The sequence below is a fragment of the Podarcis liolepis genome, assembly GCF_965112155.1.
Source record: "Podarcis liolepis genome assembly, chromosome: W".
NCBI classification, from domain to species: domain Eukaryota; kingdom Metazoa; phylum Chordata; class Lepidosauria; order Squamata; family Lacertidae; genus Podarcis; species Podarcis liolepis.
The window spans coordinates 20,063,698-20,077,625 of NC_139568.1; positions in this window are offsets into that span (position 1 = coordinate 20,063,698).

A 13,928-nucleotide genomic window follows, 5' to 3' on the forward strand; every position below is an offset into this window, starting at 1 on the left:
AAGACTCCCCCTTGCTGGCGGACTATGTGGGGTTTTGCAATCTGTTGGAGGCCGCGTTCGGCAACCCCCAGAAGGGGAGTCAAGCCAACCGGGCGATTCGGCGGTTGAAACAGGGCAAGTCCACGGTGGCCGCATACACCACGGAATTCCGGCTGCTGGCACAGGACTTGACCTGGAATGACTCTGCTCTTCGGGACCAGTATCTCGAGGGGCTTTCAGACGAGATACTGGACCAGCTGGCCACAATGGAATGCCCCACCACGCTAGACACCCTCATTCAACGGAGTCTACAGATAGACGATCGGCTAGAGGACCGTCGTCAGGCTCGGGGCCGCCGGCACTTCCAGTTCTCGGCACCAGTTTCTACCAGCAGCCCCACAGGCACAGCTGAGTCATTGGAGGAACCTATGCAGCTCGGGGCAGTGCGGCCACGCCTCTCCCCCGCAGAGAAGTCGCGGCGTCGGGAGGGGAATCTATGTCTCTATTGTGGCGGAAGCGGACACTATGCCCGGTCCTGTCCTGAGAAACGCCAGCCACAGGGGAAACCGCCAACCCCAGTAGCTGATGGCCCTGGCTACCTGGGGTCCCAAACAGCACAGAATGGGGCCGCACCAATTGAACTACAACACCTTATGGTTCCGGTACGTCTATACCCTCCAGGTGGACCCTGGATTCTTACCCATGCTCTAGTGGATTCGGGGGCAACCCGCTCCTATATGGACGCTGCTTTTGCTGCCCATCATTGGGTGCCACTTTGGAACAAGCCAGAACCGGTACAGGTGGAGGCAATCGACGGACGGCTCCTGCGTTCGGGTGCCGTTACTCAGGAGACCCAGCCCCTGGTCCTGTGCCTCCAGCAGCACCGTGAGATGCGAACTTTGGATATTGCCTCCATGCCCCGGTTCCCACTGGTGCTTGGGATGGACTGGCTGGAGGCTCACAATGTGCAGATTGACAGGGTCAAACGGACTGTACACTTCCCAGACCCAAGTTCTCCTGCTGAGACTGAGATGCTAGCAGCTGCGCCCACTGAGGAGGCTGCTGCAACGCTCCCCGCTGAGTACCGGGACTATCACGACGTGTTCGAGGAACGGGGGGCAGACCAGCTGCCGCTGCATCGGTCCTTTGACTGCGGCATAGATCTCCAGCCCGGAGCGCCCCTACCGGTGAGTCGCTTATACTCTTTAACAGAGCCAGAGCGCGAGGCTTTGCAGGACTTCTTGCGCAAGAACCTGGAGTGTGGGTTCATTAGGCCTTCTACCTCGCCCACTGCTGCGCCAGTGCTCTTTGTTAAAAAGAAATGTGGGGAGCTCCGCCTTTGCCATGATTACCGGGCCCTGAACAAAATTACCATCCCAGACCGGTACCCCTTGCCCCTTATTTCGGAGTTACTGGAGCGGGTGCAAGGGGCGCAGGTGTTCACCAAGCTAGACCTCCGGGGTGCCTACAATTTGATTCGGATCCGAGCCGGGGATGAGTGGAAGACAGCATTCGGGACCCGGTACGGGCAGTTCGAATACCTGGTTATGCCCTTCGGTTTGTGCAATGCGCCTGCTGTGTTCCAACGGTACATCAACCACGTGTTCCAGGACTTGTTAGACAAGTACGTGGTGGTGTACTTGGATGACATTCTGGTTTACTCCCGTGACCCGGCGCGCCACGAGGGTCATGTCCGGACCGTGCTGCAGCGCTTGCGCGAGCACCGTCTATATGCAAAGCTCAGCAAGTGCGAGTTCCATCAGCGGTCAGTGGACTTCCTGGGTCACCGACTCTCACCAGGCGGGGTGCAGATGGATCCTGGGAAGGTGGCAGCGGTTCGAGAATGGGCGGCACCTCGGAACCAGAAGGACCTACAGCGTTTCCTGGGGTTCGCCAACTATTACCGGACCTTCATTGCGGATTATGCTCATCGCACCACCCCGTTGACCCGGCTACTGCGCCCCAAGACGCCGTTTTCCTGGGACAAGGAGGCAGAGGAGGCATTTCAAGGGTTGAAGGCCTGTTTCCAGAGAGCGCCAATCCTGCAACATCCGGATCCTTCTCGACCCTTTGTGGTAGAGACTGACGCCTCCAGTACGGCTCTCGGTGCCGTCTTGTCTCAGCAGTGCGGACCGGAAGCGCCACTCTTACCCTGCGCCTTCTATTCCCGCCAGCTCCTTCCAGCGGAGCGTAACTATACCGTGTGGGAGCGGGAACTACTGGCCATCAAGGTGGCCTTTGAGGTTTGGCGCCACCATCTTGAGGGGGGCACGACACCCGGTGGAGGTGAGAACCGACCACCGGAACCTGGAGTACCTCCAGACCACCTGCAAGCTGAACCAAAGGCAGATCCGGTGGGCGTTGTTCTTTTCCCGGTTCCAGTTCCGGATCCGCTACATCCCTAGCTCCCAAAACCTGAAGGCGGATGCCCTGTCCTGGAAACCTGAAGACAACGCAGACACGGTACAGCAAGCAGTACCCACCACGATTCTACCACCAGCTGCATTCCTGGCCACCCAGGAGGTTGAGCCACTGCAGGCTCGGGTGCGGGAACAGCAGCGGGTCGACGCTTGGGCCCAGGAACGACTCCGGGAACTGGCCGAAGGGTCATGCCCTCAGTATCCAGGGCTGGTCTTGCATCAGGGTCTTCTGCTGCACCACGGGCGCCTGTACATCCCACCAGGGCCGCTGCGGGCTGAGGTTCTCCGGATGACCCATGATGCTCCAGCAGCGGGGCACTTTGGGCGGTATCGGACCACCCATCTGGTAAGCCGTGAGTTTTGGTGGCCCCGTCTGAAGGCTGACGTGGCTCGCTACGTCGCTGGTTGTGATGTCTGCAGGCAGGCCAAGGGGCCTACCGGGCGACCCCCCGGCCTTCTTCAGCCGTTGCCGGTTCCACCACGTCCTTGGCACACAGTTTCTCTGGACTTTGTAGTGGAGCTACCCCCGTCTCGGGGCTCCACCTGCCTTCTAGTTTTCTCCGACCATTTCACGAAGATGGTGCACTGTGCCCCCTGCCCATCTGTACCCTCAGCTAAGGAAACCGCTCAGCTGTACCTTCAGCATGTCTTCCGCCTGCATGGCCTACCTGAGCGTGTGGTGTCCGACCGTGGCATTCAGTTCACGTCCCGGTTTTGGCGTGCTTTGCACCAGGCCCTCTGAATGGAGGTCTGTCTCTCATCTGCTTACCACCCACAGACTGATGGCCAGACGGAACGGGCGAACGCGGTGCTGGAGCAGTACCTCCGGTGTTACTGCAGCTACCAGCAGGATGACTGGGTCGACCACCTAGCCTTGGCGGAGTTCGCTTATAACAACGCGGTGAATGCGTCCACCCAGCAGACCCCGTTCCAGGCCAGCTACGGTTTTCATCCACGGTTGTTTCCGGATGTGCTGCCGGTATCTGCGGTCCCTGCGGTGACAGAGTGGCTTCAGGAGCTCCAGTCCCAGCAACAGCTGTTGATGGAGCAGCTGCGCCAGGCCAAGGAGGCGTACAAAGTGCAGGCCGACCGCCACCGCCAGGTGGGGCCGGAACTCCACGTCGGTGACCTGGTATGGCTCTCCACTCGCCACCTCCACCCTTCTCGACCGTCGTGGAAGCTGGACGCCCGTTTCACCGGCCCGTTCCCTATCGTGAACCAGGTCTCGCCTTTGGCATTCCGTCTCCGGTTGCCAGCAACCCTGAAGGTTCACCCGGTATTCCACAGGTCCCTTCTGAGTCCGGTGGCCCCACCCGACGAGTTCCACCCGAACCGTCCCCGACCGCAGCCAGTTTTGGTTCGGGGAGAGCCTGAGTACGAGGTGGAACGCATTCTGGACTCCCGATACCGCAAGGGAAAGCTGCAGTATCTCATAGACTGGAAGGGGTATGGGCTGGAGGACCGTTCCTGGGAACCAGCGGCCAACGTCCACGCGCCTGCCTGCCTCCGAGAGTTTCATGCGGCGTACCCCAACAAGCCGGGTCCGGACCTTCAATTGAGGGAAGGGCCTGGGAGGGGGGATGGTGTGATGGCCTGGGACTCCGAGTCTGAGAGTGAACCGGAGGAATCCCAGCTGGCACAGGAGTCCCCGCCTCCAGGGCCGGCTGAACTGGGGCAAGGCCTAGATGCTGAGGAGCCTGCACCTGTGCCAGATCCTCAGGGGCAGGCACCAGGTGAAACCATTCTGGCCCCAGAGGTGCTGGAGGACTCAGTGTCTACAGGTGAGCCTCCCCGGGGCCCAGTAACCCTTCGGCCTCTCCTGAACTGCAGAGGCTTAGAGCAGAGAGGCGAAGGGAACTGGTCTCTCCCAGGAGGAGTGCTCGCCTTAAGGCCAGGAGAGGCGGGGCTCCTGGGGGCCGGGACCGCCCCCGGCCTTAGAAGAAGATAAAGGTCGGGCAGCCCGGTCCCAGGTTGCGGGAGCAACGTCGTTGTGGAGTACCTGCTTTTACCCAGACCTAGATCTGCACTCCCGGTGTGCCTGTTCCTCGCCCGGCTTCCTGCTTCTGACTCTCCGGTGTTCCTGTTCCTCGCCCGGCTGCCCGCCTCTGCCCTACCAGTGTTCCTGTTCCCCGCCTGGCTTCCTGCTGCTGCCCTACCAGCGTTCCTGTTCCCCCGCCCGGCTCCCTGTTTCGGACCTCGCGTCTCATCTAGTGATCGTCTACCCTGCTAGTGACTCTGGACTGAACTTCGGCTACGGTATTAGTACCTTTCCCCCCCGGGACCAGCACACCTAAGCCTAACCAGTAATTGCAAACTTTTTCCAATTAATTTAACTTAATGTATTTAACTAAATAGTCATTAAATTTCGTCCAATCTTCCTGGTAAACCTCCTCATTTTGGTTGCAGACTCTTCCGGTCAGGTCGGCTAGCTCCGAAAAGTCCATCATCTTCATCTGCTATTCTTCCACAGTTGGTAGTTCTTGCGTTTTCCACTTCTTAGCTAGCATTATTCGAGAAGCAGTTGTGGCATACAAAAATAATTTAACATCTTTCTTGGGGAATTCCAAACCTGTTATTCCAAGAAGAAAGGCCTCTGGTTTCTTTATACAGTGGTACCCCGCAAGACGAACGCCTCGCAAGACGGAAAACCCGCTAGACGAAAGGGTTTTCCGTTTTGGAGGCGCTTCGCAAAACGAATTTCCCTATGGGCTTGCTTCGCAAGACGACAGCGCATAGGGAAATCTCAGGGACAGCGGGGAAGCGCAGCGCGTCTTCCCCACTGTCCTCGGACCTCCTCCGAAGCCGGGCGGCGGGGCGGGGACACCTCCTCCCACCGCCGCCGGGCTTCGGAAGGCTCCTCCAAAGCCGGGCGGTGGGGCGGGAACACCTCCACCCGCCGCCGGGCTTCGGAAGGCTCCTCCAAAGCCGGGCGGCGGGGCGGGAACACCTCCCGCCGCCGCCCGGCTTCGGAATGGTGCTCCGAAGCCGGGCAGCGGGGCGGGAACACCTTCTGAAGGCGGGCGGGGGGCGAAAGTCTTTGTCCCCCCTGCCTGCCTTCCCAGGGGCTTTTAAATCGCCCCGGACAGCGGAGAAGTCCTCCGCTGTCCCGGGGTTTTTTAAAATGCTGGGGGTGGGAAGAAAAGCCCTTGTCCCCCCCCCAGCCTTCAGAGGAGGTCCGGGGACAGACTGTCCCTGGACCTGGTCTGAAGGCGGTTTCCATAGGAACGCATTAATTGATTTTCAATGCATTCCTATGGGAAACCGTGCATCGCAAGACGAAAAACTCGCAAGACGAAGAGACTTGCGGAACGAATTAATTTCGTCTTGCGAGGCACCACTGTAAATGTATATTTCAACATTTTTTTCAATTCATTATAAATCTTTCCCCAGAAGTCTTTCACCTTGGGGGAGGTCCACCACATGTGATAAAAAGTTCATTCGTTTTCTTTGCATTTCCAACATAGGTTATCACAGTTATGATAAATCTTTGCTAGTTTAACGGGGGTCAAATACCATCTATACATCATTTTCATTATATTTTCCTTTAACATTGTACATGCAGTGAACTTAACCCCTTTCTTCTACAAGCTTTCCCAGTCCTCAAACATTGTTATGTCCTACATCTCTTGCCCAATCTATCATTACTGATTTAACTTGTTCAGCCTTTGTACGCCACTCCAACAGTAACTTATACATTTTAGACAGATTTTTAACTTTAGAATCCAACACCTCCGCCTCCAACTTGGATTTTTCAAAAGCAAAACCGTTTTTCTTATCTAGTTTATACAATTCATTAATCTGGTGATAATGTAACCAATTTAACGTATCTTTAACTTGATCAAATGGTTTTGGTTTGTATTCTTCATTATCCTCCAATAATAAATCTGAATATCTCAACCATTTGGTTTCCATATTTAACTTTTTCTGGGCCTTCGCCTCCATTGGTGAGAGCCATCTGGGCATCTTCCTTTCTAAAAGATCTTTGTATTTTATCCAAACATTGTACAACAATTTCCTAATTACATGATTTTTAAATGCATTGTGGGCCTTTACCTTATCATACCATACATATGCATGCCATCCAAACACATTATTGAATCCCCCCAAATGTAATACATCAGTATCTTCTAGTTGTATCCATTCTTTAATCCAGCAAAGCACTGCTGCTTCAAAATCCCCTTCTTTCTTTAGAATCCATAAGTAATTTGTATTTAATTCTGGGTTTTCCCCCCTGCCAGATAAATCTAGATAAAGCTTTCTGCCATTCTTTAAAACATTTCACATTATCTATAATTGAGAGGACTTGAAACAAAAAAAGCATCTTTGGCAACACATTCATCTTAACTACTGAGATTCGGCCCATTAATGACAATTTTAAGTTTGACCATATCTCCAAATCTCTCTTAATTTCATAATTTCTCATAATTATCTTTGTACAAGTTCAGATTTTTCCCAAACAGGTTCACTTCCAAATATTTAACTTTTTTCATAAAATCTAGGCCCATCTTTTCTTGTAGAAGTTTCCTTTCATCATTATACAGATTTTTCTCTAATACTTTGGTTTTGCTCTTGTTTAACCTAAATCCCGCTACCTGTCCAAATTCCTGTATCAGCTCCAGTGCTTTTACTGCACTGGAGTCTGGGTCTTGTAATGTCAATACTAAGTCATCAGCAAAGGCTTTTAATTTATATTGTTTGGATCCTACTGTAATACCTTTAATTTGTTCATCTTTTCTGATCATACTTAGCAAGACCTCTAGGAATGAAATAAACAGCAGAGGGGAAATTGGGCACCCTTGCCTGGTTCCCTTCTCTATTCTAATTTCCTCCGATACCACATTATTTACAATAATTTTAGCTTTTTGTTCTTGATAGATCGCTTTAATACCATTTAAAAAGTCTTGACCAACCCCCATACTTTCAAAGTTATGTAACATTGTAACTCCAGGATACATTGTCAAAGGCCTTCTCTGCATCAATAAACATTAACATTGCTTTACAGCTCTTTCTTGCTTCCAACTTTTCCAAAATATCCACAACATTTCTAATATTATCTTTCATATGCCTTCCAGGCAAAAATCCTGCCTGGTCCTTGTGGATATGCTTAGATAAGACTTTCTTTAGCCTGCTAGCCAATATATTTGCAAAAATTTTGTAATCCACATTAAGTAGGGAGATTGGTCTGTCGTTCTTGACATTGGATCGATCTTGCCCTTGTTTGGGAATCAGAGTAATATAAGCTTCCTTCCAGGTTTCAGGTGCTTTGCCCCCTCGTAAAATCAGATCACTTACTTCTACCAGAGGTTGAAAAAACCAGTCTTTCAATATCTTATAATATTTCGCTGATAGACCATCTGGTCCTGGTGCCTTGCCAAGTTGCATTGAGTTTATTGCATGTTCCACTTCCTGCCTTGTGATTAGTCCCTTTAGAAGGATATTTTTGTCTTCTGGAATCTTCTGCAAACCATTAATCTTAATGAATTGCTCAATTTTTACCAAGTCCTCTTTATTCTTTTTATACAGTTGTTTATAATATTTATAAAAACATTTTCTTATGTCCACAGGGTTCTCTACAGATTTTCCTTCTGTTACAATATTTGTGATAGTACTTTGCTTTTGTCTCTTCTTTAAATGCCAGGCTAAAAGTTTTCCACATTTATTTGCAGATTCAAAATTTCTTTGTCTCATCCTTCTTAACTTCCATTCTATTTCTTGGTTCACTAACTGTCTGGAATTTTTAAACAAAAGGGAGAAAGGCTTTCTGCTGCGTAAAAACCGGAGCTGTATATCAAATGTCTCTCTCACATAACCTCTCTCAGCAAAACATTTTTAATCACTCCATTAATTTAGCACTGGGGTTTGGGTCGGTCTTTAAGTCTTCAGACCCATTCATTCCTTTCCTCCATATCGTCCACAATTGCCTCAGACATTCTCAAATATATTAAAGGGAAAGGTCATCTTTTAATCTTTTCCCCCTTATTTCTTTCTTGATTTGATATTACACAACTCCATGACAGCTGTTGTAAAACAATATAATTGTAATTCTCTTCTCCACCTTGTTTTTTTTCCTGGATTATATTCCAAAATGCAATGGGTTCGACCTCCTCTTTCTCTTGCATTAACTAAGCGTCTGGTTAATCTCAGCTGTCTTTCCAATCACTTTGGTTAAACTCCCAGTCCTTTGTACAGCTTTCCAGCCCAAAGAAGCATCTAGCTGCCGTATGATTTATGCTTAATTACCTATGTTTTGATAGCTTTTTCCAGGGGACCAACCGTGCTTGCAAAAACCAGATGCCTCTTTTCTTTGGAGCTTCTGCCACAGGGTCATTCCTGAAGTCATGCTTTCTCTCCGCAGAGAGGGAATGCTGTTGTGGGTGTCTGTGGTCTCCTTCAACTCCAGAGACCCCTCCAACGCCACAGCGTGTCCTTTTAGATGCAGGAAGCCCTCCTGGATCTTTTGGGGGTTGTGAAGCCTAGCAGCCCCCCTCTTTCACCCCTTCGGTGAGTGCTCGCCCCTTGGAAACCCCCGAAACAAGCATCCGAGAGCAATCAGCGGCAAAGCCACCCAGGTGGCTTTCACCAATGGAAGCAAAGGCCCAGAAAATGTTAAATATGGAGAGTAAATGGCTGAGATATGCTGATTTATTGTTGGAGGTAATGAAGGATTTAAATTAATAATAATCAAATAATCCAACATTCTAAAAACATTTCATTATAAAAATTAATTAAAATCAAATTGATGGCAACCGTTAAGCAAAATTCTGTGCAGATTGCCAGAGGAGGGAGTCAGGCTGCGCCCTGACCAAAGGCCTGGTGGAACAGCTCTGTCTTGCAGGCCCTGCGGAAAGATGTCAGGTCCCGCAGGGCCCTAGTCTCTTGTGACAGAGCGTTCCACCAGATTGTTTTTTTTTTAAAAAAATGATATTTATTAAGAATTTTAGAATTACAAAAAAACAAAAAAGAAAAAGAAAGAGAAAGAGAAAAAACAAAGGAAAAACAAACCACAATCAAACAAAACAAATTGATAAAAATCAAAATCAAAAAATAACACAGCACAATCAAAAGACAAAAATATACCACAAACATTTAAAAACAAATCCAATATTCTCAAATCCTTAACTGTCATTACCTTCTTTCTTTGACCTCCTCACTCCTCCCTTTTTTGTATCCTAGTTGTTAATTTTCACAGCAAATCCTTTCCATATTTCATAATATTCTGTCATTACATTACCTTAATCTATTTTAATCTTATCTTACTATAAAAGACCTTAAAACTTAAAACTTAAATCTTATTTATACCAATTTCTCATAACCATAATATTCTTACATAATTCTTTAAACATTTTTGCTAAAGCCAAATAATTTCGTTCCAATATTTTTCTAACGTTCATCAATTTTATAAAAGAATCCTAATAAAAAAAAAATTCTTCCAATCTTCATCCAGCGTCTCTTCCTCCTGGTCCCGGGTTTTGTCAGTCCTTTCTATCCCATCAATCTAGCGCATTAACCTGGTAATCTTATGTCCGAGGCCCTTAAGTCCCTTCCATGTCCCTTCCGCGGTTCTTCTTCATATTTATACCTGTACTTTACATTGTCTCCTGCTCCTTTCACTCGTGGGAACTCCAACTTAACAGTGTTTTTGACCCTTCTCGACAAATCAGCCCCTTTTCCATAGTCCACACTAAACTCCATGTGGTATTTAAAAACATGTTTCAAAGTCCCTCCAGAATTAAGAGCCCCCACAACCCCAAACATCTCACTGCCCATTGCCAGACTTGAAAAGTCCAAACATCCCTGCATAGGGGGGTCTATCCAGCCCCCCCATTTCCAAACCAAACTTTATCTTTCCAAATCTGGCTTTTTCCAAGTTCATTTGTCAAATCCAAGAGCTCATGTTCCTGCTGGGCCACAGCTCCCTCCATCTCTGGCGCCCAAGGTTCAGCAACATCCTCTTCCCTCATCTGTTCTGTCAGAGCACACTCCTGATTTGATTCCTGGGTGGGCTCTATATAGTTTCCCACTACCTGTCCAAAATTTCTAATCGCAACAGTCATCAAGTCCGTCTTCTCATATAGCTGTTCCAGTAGGGCACTTGTTTTACAGAAAGCACGCAGCAGAGCTTCTGAATACATTGTTCTGCAAGGTCAGAAGTCTATTCCCACGATCGTAATCTGTTGCAGCTGCAAGCTCCCTGATTCAGAATTGGTAACAGTTTCACAGGCTCCCTCTAGGGGAAGAGCTTCTATTTGTTCTTTTCTTTCAAAGGCAGATCTAACAACAAAGTTTCCTTTTTCTGATATTTTGTCAATATTTGTTCCTTTAAAATGCGAAGGGGAACAATGGAATCACTATGTTTCTCTTCTTTTAACTATCTGTCAAAGACGTTTGTCTCTGGTCAATGAGCTTCCCAAAGAACGTCAGTCCTGACACCCCGCTCCAGGTTCAAGACGGTGGAAAGTTACTTTGCGTTACACTCTCTTCTGCAGGTTTAAACAGTCCAGAAAAAATCCCTCCTCTTCTCCTGCTTCCGAAGGGGGTTCAACAATTTTAAATGATGAAAGTTAATCCTTTACAAGCGATTTTCTGAACTCTAGTTTGCCATGTCTTTGCTTTAATCTATCTACAAGAAAAGGAAGGCTGACTTCCTGTTTAGACCTTCCCGTTTCAGTGCCAAATTGAGGTAAATTTCTTAGTCCAATTTTCCTTCCTACTCGCAAATCATAATTTAAAGCCCAATTGTCCAAAATTAAAGTACTCACAGGTAATTGTTTTAAAAGCCAAATTGTCCCAGGAAAAAGGCAGCGCTCTCCGGCAACGGCTGTGCGGCTTCGCTCCACGGAAGAAGCAGTTGACTCTCAGCACCGCGCCACTTCCCCCTCTTCACTCCGGAGCCCATTAGTGGGTTCCTTTGTGGGTTGGGGGGGCGCTAAAGGTGCCCGCCGAGTCCCATGGTCACAGGCTTCATCCGCCTGTGATTTTTAAAAGGGTCCCCGCTTAGAGCATTCCACCAGATTGGAGCCACAGCCGAGAAAGCCCTGGCTCTAGTTGAGGCCAGCCTAACCTCTCTGTGGCCTGGGACATTCAGGATGTTTTTATTTGCAGACCGTAGGTTCCTCTGTGGGACATACCAGGAGAGGCGGTCCCTTAGGTACGAGGGTCCTAGGCCGTATAGGGCTTTAAAGGTTAAAACCAGCATCTTAAACCTGATCCTGTACTCCACCGGGAGCCAGTGCAGCTGGTATAGTACCGGATGAATGTGATCTCGCAGCGAAGACCCCATAAGGAGTCTCGCCGCGGCATTCTGCACCCGCTGGAGTTTCTGGGTCAGTCTCAAGGGCAGCCCCACATAGAGCGAGTTACAATAATCTAGTCTGGAGGTGACTGTCACGTGGATCACAGTGGCTAGGTCAGGGCGAGAGAGATAAGGAGCCAACTGCTTAGCTTGGCGGAGATGAAAAAAAATGCCGCCTTTGTTATAGGTGTAATCTGCGCCTCCATAGAGAGGGAGGTATCGAAGATTACACCCAAACTCTTAACGGACGATGCTGGCACTAATTGCACCCCCGCAAGAGATGGGAGTTGCCCCCTCAATCCCATATCGTCCCGTCCCAGCCAGAGGACCTCTGTCTTCGAAGGATTTAACTTCAACCGGCTCCCACGTAACCATCCAGCCACAGCTTCCAAACATCTGGTCAGTGTGTCTGGGGCCGAGTCAGGATGGCCATCCATCAACAGATAGTGTTGGGTGTCATCAGCATACTGATGGCAACCCAACCCAAAACTCCGGACAAGCTGGGCGAGGGGGCGCATAAAAATGTTAAAAAGCATCGGGGAGAGTATCGCACCCTGAGGTACTCCACACACCAAGGAGTGGCGCGATGACAATTCCCCCCCAAGCGCCACCCTCTGTCCCTGACCAGAGAGAAACGAGCGCAGCCATTGAAGGACTATGCCCTGGATCCCCTTGTCGGCAAGGCAGTGGTCCAGGAGTTCGTGATCGACCATGTCGAAGGCTGCTGACAGGTGTAGAATAATCAGCAGCCCAGACCCGCCTCGATCCAGCTGCCTGCGGAGATCATCTGTTAGGACGACCAGAGCCGTCTCGGTCCCATGACCACCGTGGAAGCCGGACTGGAATGGATCCAGAGCCGATGTTTCATCCAGAAACCTGGCAAGCTGTTCAGCAACCGCTCTCTCAATCACTTTACCCAGGAATGGAAGATTCGAAACCGGGTGGTAATTGGATAGATTTAAGGGATCTAATGATGTTTTATTTAAGAGCGGGTGCACCACTGCCTCCTTCAGTTCCCCTGGGAATATCCCAGTGCCAAGGGACAAATTGATGATATCCCCCAGGGGGGCCCGCACCTCGTCTGGACACGCTCTAATCAGCCAAGACGGACACGGGTCGAGAGGACAGGTAGTGGGCTTTCCAGCTCGGAGGAGTCTGTCCACATCAGCTGGGGATATCCGGTCAAAGTGGTCCAATACTGGACCCGAGGACAGTCGAGGGGCCTCCAGTTCCTTTATTGTATCCAAATTGGCAGGGAGGTCATGGCGGAGCAACAGGACCTTCTCCGCAAAAAAGCTCGCAAATGCCTCACAGCTGTGTGTCAAATTGTTATTTAAATTTGGCTGTCCTTCAAGGGACATTAAAGACCTAATTATACTAAATAATTGCGCCGGGCAAGAGCTAGCGGATGCAATGGAGGCCGAGAAGTAGGACTTCTTAGTGGCCTTCGCTGCCATCTCGTAGGTTTTCATAAAAAACCTATAAGATGTTCTTGAGGCTCCGTCACGGGCACCCCACCATACTTGCTCTAGCCGTCTGAAGTCCCGCTTCATTTTCCGAAGCTCCTCAGTAAACCAGGGAGCCCGGTTTCTGCAGGGTCACAGAGGGCGCTTAGGTGCGATCTCATCAATGGCTGCCAGGAGCTGGATATTCCAGCCCTCAACAAGCTCAGTCAATGAGTCGCCAGGGGGAGCAAGGTCCCGCAAGGCTTGACGGACTCTATCAGGGTCCATCAGCCCAAATTGGCTCGCCACCTAAGCAGGGTGGGGGTGGAAAGTCAATCCTGGCTTTCAGAGCGCAGTGATCAGACCATGGCACCTTCATCAAAGGAGACATGATCACATCTATACCGACACCAAAGATCAAATCCAGCGTGTGGCCTGCTTGATGTGTGGGGCCTGAAACAAACTGGGAGAGCCCTAGTGTCGCCATGGAAGACACCAGGTCCACAGCCTGTGAGGAGGGAGTGGCATCAGCATGGATGTTGAAGTCCCCCAATACCAATAGGTTAGGGAACTCCAAGGCCCAGCCGGCCACTGCCTCCAGCAGACCTGACAGGGTGGCTGCTGGTGCGCTAGGTGGCCGGTACACCAGCCAGACAGCCAAGCTCTCCTCGGAGCCCCACACTAGGCCAACACATTCAATGCCGGGGATCGATGGCGATGGTAGAGCCCTGAAAGAACAATCTTCCCGGATCAATAATGCCACCCCTCCCCCCCCGGCCCACAGTCCGTGAC